This window comes from Canis aureus, chromosome 19 (assembly GCF_053574225.1).
Source record: "Canis aureus isolate CA01 chromosome 19, VMU_Caureus_v.1.0, whole genome shotgun sequence".
Taxonomy (NCBI): Eukaryota; Metazoa; Chordata; class Mammalia; order Carnivora; family Canidae; genus Canis; species Canis aureus.
In genome coordinates, this window is record NC_135629.1 from 5,487,816 (window position 1) to 5,500,382 (window position 12,567).

Genomic DNA, 12,567 nt, shown 5'->3' on the forward strand with positions numbered 1-12,567 from the left:
GGATGCTGCTGGAGCGGTCAGACAGGACAAGCACAAGGGCTCCGACCCTGCCTCAGGCCCACTGAAGCTCATGGGACTGGTTGGCAGATGTGGGTCAGTGGTGCATGCCAGTCCTCGGGGTGAGGGCAGCAAAAGCTGTTCCTGTCCATCTGAGGGCTGGCAGCCACCAGGGCCACATCCACATGGGAGAGAGAAACCAAGGACAGGACTTGGGTCCTTTGGTGACAGCTGCTGGCCGCAGAAGACAGGCTGACCTTCTCTTTGTCCCCCAGGAGCTGGGCGGCCTAGGGGGGTGGACGGTGTCTCCCATCCAGGCCTTCAGGCAACCTTCCCCACACACTTTGAAGTGCCTCCCCAACAGCAGGCTGGGGGCTACGTGGAGACCAAAGCTTCCCGTCCATGCCAGGGGCCCACCACCACCTCCCTGGACTGGGTGCTAGGCTGGGGCTGCTGAGAAGGGTTCGCTCTGCCCTCGGGATACTCACTGACTGACGGGGACTAGACACCACGGGTTGAATTGGAACGGCTTTCCTCATCAAGGATCTGCTGCGTGTAGCACATTCGGGAAATGCCGTCATTTCTCACCATGACCCTAGAAAAGAGGAACTGTCATTATCCCCATTTTGCAGAGAAGGAAACTGAGGCTGATAAAGATGAGCTAGCTTGCCCAGGGTCACACTTGTCAGGGAGTGGAAACCGGGATTCCAGACTAAGCCTGTCCAACCCTAAAGAGTGTTCTCTTTCTTCTGTGTGACAGTATCTGGGAAGCAGGCAAAGAGTCAAAATGGCATCATGGGGTGGGTCATGGGAAGCAGGTTGGGCATCAGAGAACTGTCCCTTGTGGTCCCCAAATCCCTGCAGCCTGGTGTAGCTGCCTGCTTGAACAGGTGCACCTTTCTTCTTCTCCTCAGCTAAGTTTTCAGCCACCTCCTGACCTCCATTTAAATGCTGCCTCCTCTGGGAAGCCCTCCCTTGATTTCCCCTAGGTTGTGGCTCCTTTTCTCAGCTCCCACAGACCCCCGTGCCAGGACCCATCTGTCTGCCTCAGGAGGATCTAAACTCCAGAGGGCAAGACTATTTCTGCCAAATCCCCCCCACAACATCTTCAGGGTGTAGCAGGATGCTTGGCACATAGTAGGCCTTCAATGAATATACGTGAAATAAATGACTTTGACCAATAAGAGTGCAGACCCTTGTTGGGGGGGAATGTGGGGAGACTCGGGAGGGAAAGAGACTGCATCCCCGGACAAAGGGGAACAGAACAGAACAGACCTCGGGAATCCCAGGGGGCCCCAGGGACCGCCACTCAGAACTCTGTCCCTCCACCCAGGGTGAGATGTGTCCCCAGAGCCCAGCCCATTGAATTTTTTCCTGCCGACTCACTCTGTGATTCATTCTCAGCCCCTGGCACGCCTGGGTCTACCCAGAAGCCACAGGCCCCGGTGCTAAGTTTAGTGACTGCAAAATGTCCCCGTGAAATTCCAGGCAGAGCCAGGGGGCTGGTGGCACATTCCACAGGCTTCCTCGGGCCCTTCTGCACAGCTCTGGGTCCTGAAGGGGTGTGTTTCCAGTGAACAGCCTGGAAGGGCTGAGTCCTCCTCTCAGGGCCTTGACCAGAGGCCACAGAGCTCAAGGACAAAGATGTTGTTTAACGTCAGAAGAGTTTGGTGTGGAGGGATGGGAGCCTGGGGAGCTTTTCCATGACATATGGCAAGGGAGAGAGGCTTGTTGAGATTCAGGGCAAGCCCCTCTCCCTGTGAATCCTATTGGCGTCTTGCACAGTCCATGCTTTCTTGCGGAGGGCTGGGGTCTGCCCCCCTGTGCTACTTAAGAGGTAGAAGCATCCCAGCTCTACTCTTTGGACCTCAGACCCACCTGTCTCCTGGTCTCTCCCTGCTATGCAGCCCCCTCCACATTTTTCTTGTCTGTCCTGCCCCTCTCCCAGAGATGGACAAAAGACCCCCAAATAGGATTGGATAGAGGAGAGGGTATGAGACAGATGGGAGAAGGACCTTTGTCGAGTCTCCACGGTTTCCTCCTGTCCTCTGTACACAGTAATAACTATATGAAAACCATGAAGGCAGTGAAGGGGGTCTTAAGTTACCTTAAATTATTGACCCAGATTGAGCTTGTGGCCCACTAAGACCATCAGAACTTGCTCACATGAACATGTTACCTGGGAAGGTGTCCCCCCGTCTGCATTTGGGCAACTGGTTTCTATCAACTCCTCCTCCACTTGGGTCTTTCCAAATAGAAGAAACCACATCTGCATCACCGTAACTCAGAAGCTCCAGTCTTATGGCTAGACTGTCAGACCAATGAGGCAGGAAGAAACTGTCAGATCACTGCATTCTCCCAAGCACCAAGCACAATAATGCTCTCTGAGGCCCTGATGTGGAGGCCCTTTTCTAAATGTGAAATATATATACATCCATATCTACAAAAGAGAATCATAGCAGTTTAAAGAATAATAATTTTAAAATAATAAACGAAGGCATTAAGTCAACCCAATGGGGAAAGAAAAATACTTTTAACAAATGGAAAAAATAGGATATAGAGGGAAAAGATCTCTTTATACACAAAAGTCAATTTTCACAGGGAGCAGGAAGAAACTTGGGGGGGATACATCTAAGGCCTCGATGATAGTGATGGTTTCATGGGTGTATTCTTACTCCCAAACTTGTAGAGTTGTTTACATTAAATATTTATAGCTTTTTACATCTTGAAAACAAATCAATCTGGGATCCCTGGGTGGCTCAGTGGCTGAGCACCTGCCTTTGGCTCAGGTCATGATCCCAGAGTCCTGGGATCAAGTCTCGCATCAGGGTCCCCGTGAGGAGCCTCCTTCTCTCTCTGCCTGTGTCTCTGCCTCTCTCTCTGTGTCCCTCATGAATAAATAAATAAAATCTTTTAAAAAAAAAACACACACAATTTGAAATGGATCATACACTTAAATGTAAAAAGCAGAACCAAAATTCCAGAGGACACATAACAAATATCTTTGCTCCACTAGGGAGGCAAAGCTCTAACCTAAAACAAAAAATTTAAAAAATTGGATCTCATCCAAATTCAAATTTTCTGCTCATTAAAAGACACCATTAACAAAACTAATAGGCAAGACAAAGACTGGGAAAAAATTGTCAGTGTGTGTAAATGCATATAGGCGTGTGTGTGTGTGACCCGACAAAGGACTTATTCCCAGAACATATAAATAACTATGAATCAAAAGTAATCAAATGCATAATCCAACTATAAAAAAAAACAGCAGAAGACTTGCCCGTATACTACAAAAGGAGCTATACAAATAGCCAGTAAGGGAAATGGTGCTCTATACCAAGAATCTACAAAATATCAGAGTTCAAGTTAAAACTAGATACCAGGGATCCCTGGGTGGCTCAGAGGTTGAGCGTATGCCTTTAGCGCAGGTCGTGATCCCGGGATCGAGTCTTGCATTGGGCTCCCCGCAGGGAGCCTGCTTCTCCCTCTATGTGTGTATCTGCCTCTCTCTCTTTGTGTCTCTCATGAATAAATAAATAAAATGGTTTTTAAAAAATTAAAACAAGATACCATTGTAATGCCCACCAGAATAGCTAAATGTCTATAAAGCTTACAACTGAGTATTGTGCTGTGCACACGGAGCAATTGGAGCTTTCCTGCTCTGCTCTGGGATGGCCAGGTACTTTGGGAAACAGCTGGGAAGTTTCCTATAAAGTCGGGCAGGGGGAATCCCTGGGTGGCGCAGCGGTTTGGCGCCTGCCTTTGGCCCAGGGCGCGATCCTGGAGACCCGGGATCGAATCCCACGTCGGGCTCCCGGTGCATGGAGCCTGCTTCTCCCTCTGCCTGTGTCTCTGCCTCTCTCTCTCTCTCTCTCTCTCTCTGTGACTATCATTAAAAAAATAAATAAATAAATAAAGTCGGGCAGGTAAGGAGCTTTTCAAGTTACCTTAAGGAAGCACACATCCACGACTGATGACTCAATCGTTCTCCTCCTAGATATTTACCCAGAGAAATGGAAACATGCACTTGCACAGACACTTGTGTGATAATGTTCGTAGCAGCTTTGTTCGTGTCAATAAAGACCGAAGCAAGCCAGAGTCTATCACCAGAGAAGTGGATAAATAAACTGTGGAACACCCACACAATGGAATACTACTCAGCAACAAAAACACACTGACAACTGATAATGTGGATGAATCTCCAACATCGTGTGCTGAGGGGAAAGAGCCAGGCCCAAAAGAGTGCATCTTGCACAAATCCATGTATGTAGGGCAGCCCTGGTGGCTCAGTGGTTTAGTGCTGCTCCAGGGTGTGATCCTGGAGACCTGGGATCAAGTCCCACATCGGGCTCTCTACATGGAGCCTGCTTCTCCCTCTGCCTGTGTCTCTGCCTCTCTCCGTGTGTCTCTCATGAATAAATAAAATCTAAAAAAAAAAAAAAAGCCATGTATGTGAAACCCTAGGATAAGCAAAGCTAACCTGCGGTGAACAGTATCAGGGCAGCAGTTGTCTCCAGGCAGCAAGGGGTGACTGCAAACGGGTACAAGGAAGTTTCCGTGGATGCCGGAAACTTTCCATATCTTGCTCAAGTGATAGTCATGACAGTGGATACAAGTGTGAAAATGCATTGAGATGAGCACTTAAGATGTGTGCTATTTATTCTCTCCTGATTATATTTGCCTTCAGCAAAATATGTCTTTAAAAAAAAAACCACCAGTCATTTCTTTCTTTTTTAAAAGAGAAAGGCAGGAGAGGGAGATAAGGGGAGAGAGAATCTCAAGCAGACTCCCTGCTTAACACAGAGCAGGACTTAATGCAGGTTCAATCTCACGACCCTGAGATCATGACCTGAGCTGAAATCAAGAGTTGTACACTCAGCAGACTAAGCCACCCAGGTGCTCCAAAATACGTCTTTTAAAATTAAAAAAATTTTGAAATAACTCATATCATCAATAATAATTTTAAATAATAATAATAATGTAGCAAACTGTGCATTTCCACTACCCAGCTTAAGAAATATAGCATCATCACCCTCTTAGAATCTTTACATTTTCCTCCCTCCCTCAGAGGTGAGCACCAGCTGGAATTCTGTATTCACATTCTGTGTTCTGTGTTCAGATTATTCCTTTCCTTTTCCTCTTAATTGTAACATGTCTGCCCAGTTCCTTTGCTTATTGTTTAGTGTGTCTGCTTAGGGACGCCATACAAATGGAATTGTTCTGTCTATATTTTTCTGACACTTGCTCTTTTCACTCACATTGTGTCTCTGACATTCATTCCCATTGTATGAAGTTATAGCTCATTTATTACCGTTGCTGTATAATATTCCAGTGTAGAGATACAATACAATTGGTTTATCATTCTTCTGTTGATGGACATTGGGTTACTTCTAGCTTCGGGCAAATAGTACTTGTGGGTGTCTTCTGGTACACATGAGCACAGGTTCCTTTAGGGTATAAACCCAGGGCAGGAGTTGCTGGGTTATGGCAAATGCATGTCTTCAGTTTATAAAATGATTCCAACTTCACTAGAAATTACTGGATAGTTTCCAAAGTGACACAACACAACACAACTCTTTGTGAGTTACACTGTCACCACAAAGTATAAAAATTCCAGTTGCTCCACATCCTCACCAAACCTTGGATTATAGGACTTTTAAATATTTGGAGACAAGAATAGGAATCACAAGCTCAGGTGCCTAGAGTAACCAGCGACTGGCCTGGGGGCACAGCATGGAAGGTGGAGATTACAGCAAACTGGAACACATGCATCCTATCTGAAAGAGGTGGCTTTGGCTCTGCTTCCTGACTGTGGTTGGGTGAGAATGCAGAACCCAGGGCTGCCAGAGTTCTGGAATATTCCAAAGAAGCCAGAAATCCAGATTTTTACATGAAATCTGATTTTGAAATCAGCAACTATTTCAGATTTGCTTAAAACACTGTCTTGTACCAAGTACATTGGTGTGCCAAACTGTAACTATTCTAATAGATAGAGTGCCTTAAAATTCAATTCCACTTAATTTATAACTATTGGAATTTATTGGAACTTTGGCAAATGATCTCAGCTCTCCACAGTTTATGGGCTTGTGTGCTCTGTAGACTGCCATTCCTTATTGGTGGGAGCTCATCATCCTTCTGATTTATTATTCAGAAAGCTCAAATTTCCGGAAGTCCACTGTCTCAAAGGAACAAGGGTAATGAGGTGCTATTCCAATCTTCTGTTAAGTCGAACCTTATTCATTTTAAACTACTGGAAGAAATCATCCTCTTCTTTATGCTACAACCCTCCTGTAACCTGTGCTCTACTCAGCAGCCAGACGGATTCTTTCAGAATATAAATCAGATGATGTGGCTTCCCTTGCCTGAGTCCTTCAATCCACACCTGTCATCCTCGTAGACAGTCCAAACTCTTGACCAAGAGCCCCTCGTCGCATCTTTGCCACATACTCTGCTTCCCACCCCACCCCCAACCCATCCATCTCCCCAAGCTCAGTCTCAACTCAGGGTTTTTGCACATGCTGAACCCATTCATTATCTCCCCTGCCTCTGATTTTCCATGGATGGTTCATTCTTAGCCTCCAGGTCTGGCAATAATGTCACCTTCCCACAAAGATCTCCTCTGACCACTTACCTAAATAGCAGATCACTCCCTCTGATGCCCTCCCTACGACCCCCTTTGGATGTCCTTTGTACTCCACCATCTGCAATCATCTGACACATTTGTGTTCGTATTGCTAACTACCTACCCTAGCATGGGATCAGCTTCTGTTCCCTGCCCCCGGTGTGGGGCCTGGCATACAAGCAGCTTTTGAATGGACAGATGTGTCTGAAGCACCTACTGTGTGCAGTACCTGTGTACTGGGGGCAATAGTAGGGTGAGATATAGCATCACCCTGGCCCAGACCTTGGGGAGACAGGACTGAGAGGAGGTTGAATCATCCATAAAGAGCCACAGTGTAAGGCAGAAAATGCCATACATCGTGCAAGGCAAGGGTGCAGGCCAGGTGTCCTGATACGGCCGAGCTGGCTGTTTGCAGCTTGCATCTATTTCAACTGGTTGCCATGAGCCCCGACAGTTGTGAAATATTCTTTTTCTTCCTAGAAAGAGGTAGAGGTGAGAGCAAAGTCTAGCAGACAACTTTGGGTCACAGGGTCAGAATCCCAGGCCCAGTCTTGGGAAGTCTCAGTGTGGACAAGGGATGGAAACCCCCATTCCCAGAGTCAGGGAGAAGTCAGCACTATCCTATGCGTGAAAGAGGTCGGTCAATGCTATGACTCATTGGTAGCAGGTCCTGCCGGGGGCTCCAAGGCCAAGAGGCTGGAGTCTAGTCTGGGGACATGGTGGGGTAGAGGGTGGTGGATGCCTTCCTGGCAGATAGAAGGGAGTCAGCAGGGGCCAGGTAAGCAGGTGGGGGATGGGGGACTGAGATGCAGGAAGGCACCAGGGTACCCAGGCCTCATGATGTCCCCATCTGCCCTCTGACAGCACTGGGATTTAATTTCAATGCCCTCCTCCCAACACTCGGGGGACCTCCACTCTGAGCCTGAGATGTCGCCACACCTGTCAGCTTTCCTGTGGGAGATAAGAGTGCTCATCCCAGTGTATCAAGGACCTCTCTGCAGGCTCAGTGACCTCTAAGGGCCACTCTGTGGGCAGTGGGCTGTGTGGGGGAACATGCTTAGGAAGGCAGTGAAGGGACCACATTTATGAAGCACCAGCTGTATCCCAACCCATGAGGAAACCAGAGAGGTTAAGGGAGTTGCTGAGGGTCGCCCAGCAACAAATACAGAGACTTGAACTCAGTTCTTCCCATCCCAGGTCCCGGGATCATGATACAAAGTGCTAATTGTAGGCCTGGTACTGTGTGGAAATCTATTGTGTAGACGCTAGCACATCCAATCCCCACAACAACCCCGTGAGGCAAGTAGAGGGACTATCTCAATTTTTCGGAAGAGCAGTCTGAATGTCAGAGAAGTTAAGAAACGTGATCAATGGCTGAATCAGAATGATAATGATGTTTGTAGTGATAGCAGTAGTAGCCAACACTTACACGGTGATTACTCTGTGCCCAGTACTGGCCTAAGTGCTTTGCTTATGCAGCTAACTTTTTTTTCTTTTAGATTTGATTGATTGATTGAGAGAGGGGGGGAGACTGCGAGAGCACAGGCTGAGGAGAAGGGAGGGGAGGGGTAGAGGGAGAGGGAGAAGCAGACTCCCTGTAAGCGGAGAGCTGAGTGGGGGGCTCCATCCCACAACCCTGAGATCACGACCAGAGCTGAAACCCAGAGTCAGATGCTTAACCAGCTGAGCCGCCCTGCTAACCTTTTTAATTCTGGAGTGAGCAGGGGCCAGGTCAGATTTACTCCAGGAGTATATCTGGAGCCACCCTTCCAGATATATGCTGTTCTCCACACTAGCCCATTGTACAGATCAGGAGACCAAGGGAAAAGTGGTTAAGTCTGAGCCTAGGTCTGCCTGACTCCTGAGACAGGACCATAACATGCCTGCTGGTGGCGCGGCCCCCCACGTTCTGAAGTGACCGGTTCAGACTCGTTCTGCTGTCCTGGAAGGCAGCACCAAGGCCTCTCACCTTGAGAGGTGACTTGAGAGGTGACTCTCGCCTCGGGCAGATGTGTGTGTGTGTGCACAAACCAAGAAGGTCAAGGATGCTGTGGGATGGGGACCGCATGGAGGTGCCTCTCGCCTTCCATGCTGTGCAAGGGCAAGTGTCCATGTTACATGACCCACAGGATCCCCCAGCTGGTGGCTCCTGCACACCCGGTGGGTAGGTGGGCACCGGCAGGGGTACAGGGGGATGGTTTGGCCCAGAATGTATCAGCTACCCCAATTCTGGAGGCTTCTCAGGGCCCAGTCCTGCCCTGCCCTTGGCTTTGGAAGGCAGCAACCTCCCCTGAGCCAGGGCTGGGCACACCAAGGAGCTGCCTGGCAGCCAGCAAAGCGGAAAACATTGCTCTAATTAGTCTAATATGTGCGCTATGTGAAGTGTGCTTCTGGGACGGCCCCAAAATGTTGCAGGTTCCTGAACCACAGTGGGCCAGCTGGGCCTGGCTGCTCGGTGGGAAGCCTGAGGCCTGCCGGGCTGGAGACTGCTGTGGGGCGTCCGTCCGTCCTTCTTTCTTCCCTTAGACATGGACTGAGCACCTATTGATTGCCAGGTTCACCCTGCCTTGGGTCCTGAATGTTGGTGTTCGTATCTTAGTTCCATTCCTTAAAGTTCCTGGGGTGGGCACGGCCTGCTGTCTTCCAATGTAGTGACGTGGAGAGAAGGGCTCTGACAGCTCTGGTTTCGAATTCAGAGACTGCCATTTGCTCACTGTGTAACCTCAGGTCAGTTGCTCCCTACTCTGCAAAATGGGCTGACAACGCAGCCTGTGCAGGGTGTGGCCATCAGGGCCCCCCTCAAGGGAGGTTAAAGTCTCACCTCCTTCAGGAAGCCTTCCAACTTAGGGATCCTAAATCCCAAATAGCTTCTTCCTGCTGGACTCTGGCAGTGCCTGCCCTGAACACACAGTGGGACCGTCAGGGCACATGTTTGCCCAGGGGAACTGAGACCCTCTCTGGGGAGTCACCTGAGACAACACAGTGAGCCAATGGCAGAGTCAGTGCTAGATCTGAGGCCTCAGGACTCCCTCTCCAGTGCTCTTCTTAAAATAGGGCTTTCCGGAGGCAGCGCAGCTGGTGGTGAAGAGCATGGCTTGGAAGTTTGATTAGCCTGAGTCTGAATTCCCAACTTTCCTGCTTCTCAGCTAGGGGACTGGGGGGCAGCTAATTTCATCTCACAGGACCTCAGTCTCTGCATCTATAAATGGAGGTAAAAATAATATAGTGGTTAGAGTGCTTGTTGCAGCAGGCCCTTGGGGGAAGCCAAGGGTGTGAGATCCACTGCCCCCACCCCCCCGCACCCCGGGTCTTGGCTGTGAATAGATACTCCCCACCCTGGGAAGCCAGAGGTGAGGTCAGCCATGGTGAGCATGAGAAAGAAGGCGGGCCCTGGAGACACCCTGGGTCAAAGCCTGGCTTTATTCCTTCTCAGCTGTGTGACTTTGTGCAAATTCCTGAACCCCTCTGGGCCTCAGTTCCCCATCTGCTAAAACAAAGTTAGTATAGAAATTCTCCTCGTTGAGAGTGGGGTGAGTTAATATTCGTGAAATGCTTAGAACAGTTACCTGGAGGCAAGGCTTACAGGTGAAATAAAATACAAATGTCCACCTTGTGTCCTTCTCCCTGACCAGGTCCCTGTGGGAGGTCTAATGCCTTCCTTCCTAGAGGGTTCATGAGGAAGTGGCACACCCACGGGATGGGGCATCTGGGACGCTGGCCCCTGACCCAGCCCCCTCAGCTGTCTCTCGGGCAGAGAGTAAGCTCTGGGCTGGGCAGGGGGTGTCCTGGCTGCAGTCCCTGGGTGAGCAAAGATTAGAACACTCATATCTACTCATGATCTTTCTAAAAAATCCATTTGAGTATGTGTTTTCTATATTTTTTAAGATTTTATTTATTTATTCATGAGAGACACACAGAGAGAGGCAGAGACACAGGCAGAGGGAGAAGCAGGCTCCCTGCAGGGAGCCCCGTGTGGGACTCACGCCCTGGGCCTAAGGCAGAGGCTCAACCGCTGAGCCACCCTGGCGCCCCGAGTATGTCTTTCCGGGATACATCACGTGCTAGTTGAGGAACGCACCTATGCTGCATAAACACATATCCATCTGTAGGGGCTGTGTGTTCATTCAAGCTGGGAGACCCTTGACCTAAATTAATAGCAATCATCGCTAGGAGCCAGACACTCTCGAAGCACCTCAAGTACATCCTTTCATTCAGTCCTCTAGTGACCTAGAGGGTGGGTGCTGGCATTGTACCTACCTTCCAGGTGAGGCGAGCAAGAAAACGAGGTGACTCTCCCAGATCCTGAAGCTGGAGACAGCGCAAGGTCCACACCCCTGCAGGCCATGCCCCAGAGTCTGGGCCCACTGGGCGGTAGTGCTGCTGATTTTAACCTAAAAGGTCTAAAATGAAAGAAAGGATCGCCGGCATGAAGATTACTTTTCTTCCCGCATTCCCCAAAATGCACACATGCACACCACCACCACCACCACCTACTTGTACTCCTTCTGGCTTGTTAGAGAAATTGATGCTCCTACTAGGCCCCAGTTCCTGTAAACACAGACTCCTGCTCCCGCTGCAATGTCTCCAGTTACACCCCCTTCTCTCGATTCACACGGTTTGTCCACTGCCCACCCTGAGATGGGGAGGGATTTTTGCTCGTTGCAGGAGAACTAGCAGAGAGCACAGATGATGCCGGCACGCAGGACATCTGTTTGTCTATCTGTGGGAGGCAGCGCACCCATGTCTCTGCTCCCTGGCATTGGCTAGTGGAGCCCGTCTGACTCCTCTCCGCAGTAGCATGCAGGAGGTGCCCGTAAACACTTCCTGTGAGAAGCAATGAAGGGGCCAGTCCTGTGAGGGCCCTCCTCTGTGAAAATAAAAAAAGTCCAGTCCAGTCCAGAAAGCCGGCCAGGTGCCAGTTTGGGTCCCGCTACTGGCTAAGCTCAGAATCCAGCTCCGCAGAAGATTCTGAGGATGTAAGGGGGAAGCGAGGGGACCATGAGAGGCCAGTGCCTCTCACCACTCAACCTCATTTTACGGAAGGCTGAGGCCCAGAGAGACGCTGTGAGTTGGAGAGAGTCTCTGACAAGGCCAGGGCATGGCCTGGGTCATTGGATGAACGAGCGTGAGCGGATCACAGCCTGCCCCTTGCCAAGGACCAAACCCAACCATGTGGACCCCTCCCCAGAGTTTATAGGACCTGGCAGGAGGAGGTCACTTGCTTTGGCCCTCAGAAGGGGCCTGGAAACAAGCTGAGGATGGGTCTTACTTCTCTCACCCCTGCTCGGTGGGGGTGGCAAGGGTGGTAGTGTCCTCCCTACAGTCCCAAGGAGGAGGCCGGGCCAGGCGGTTCAGATGAGGTGCTGGAGGCAGATACACCTGCCTCAGCCCCGGCTCTACCCCTCCGATGTGGCCTTGGGCAGATGAGCGCCTCTCTCCGAGCCTCAGTTTATCCATCTGTACGACAGGAATGAGAACAAAGTGACAGTCCCACTAATAACAACAATGACCATCCCTCACCTGGGAAACATCGGGAGATGGTGGCATTAGTATTAGCGCTGTGGTTATCATCATGACTCGGTTTACTGCCCAAACACGGCGGGCTGCAGAGGGCACGGAAATGCCCCCGAGGCGGAGGCGGAGGCGGAGGCGTCGGGCAAGGAGCTGTGGCCTGGACACGGGATCTCTCTCTCTCTCTCTCTCTCTGTCTCTCTGTCTCTGAGCTTGTAATTGTCTCGAGCGCAGTGCCGCAGATAAAAACATTTGTGCCTTTGGGCTGCGGGGCCCCTCTGTCGCCGGCCTGTGCAGTGCTTGTTCCCTTTCCTCCTCTCCGCCCCGGCTTGTCTTCTCCGGTGGACGCCACCATCCTCCGGTGCGCAAGGCCTGCTCCTTTGTGCACCTTCCTGCAAAGGGCACACGCGTCTAGTTTCCAGGACCCACGTTCGCAG

At 50.3% G+C, this 12,567-nt stretch overlaps 1 long non-coding RNA gene across 1 annotated transcript in view; it reads right to left on the reverse strand.

Moving 5' to 3' along the window:
• The window catches only part of LOC144289504 (uncharacterized), a 25,520-nt gene extending 13,947 nt beyond the window's left edge, over window positions 1-11,573 (reverse strand). Inside the window, exons 1-3 of the long non-coding RNA XR_013357371.1 lie at window positions 11,114-11,573; window positions 10,877-11,019; window positions 486-592 (exon numbers count right to left, since the gene is read on the reverse strand). This is a non-coding gene — a long non-coding RNA (uncharacterized LOC144289504). The remainder of the gene's footprint in view (window positions 1-485; window positions 593-10,876; window positions 11,020-11,113) is intronic.
• Between the last annotated feature and the right edge of the window lie 994 nt (window positions 11,574-12,567).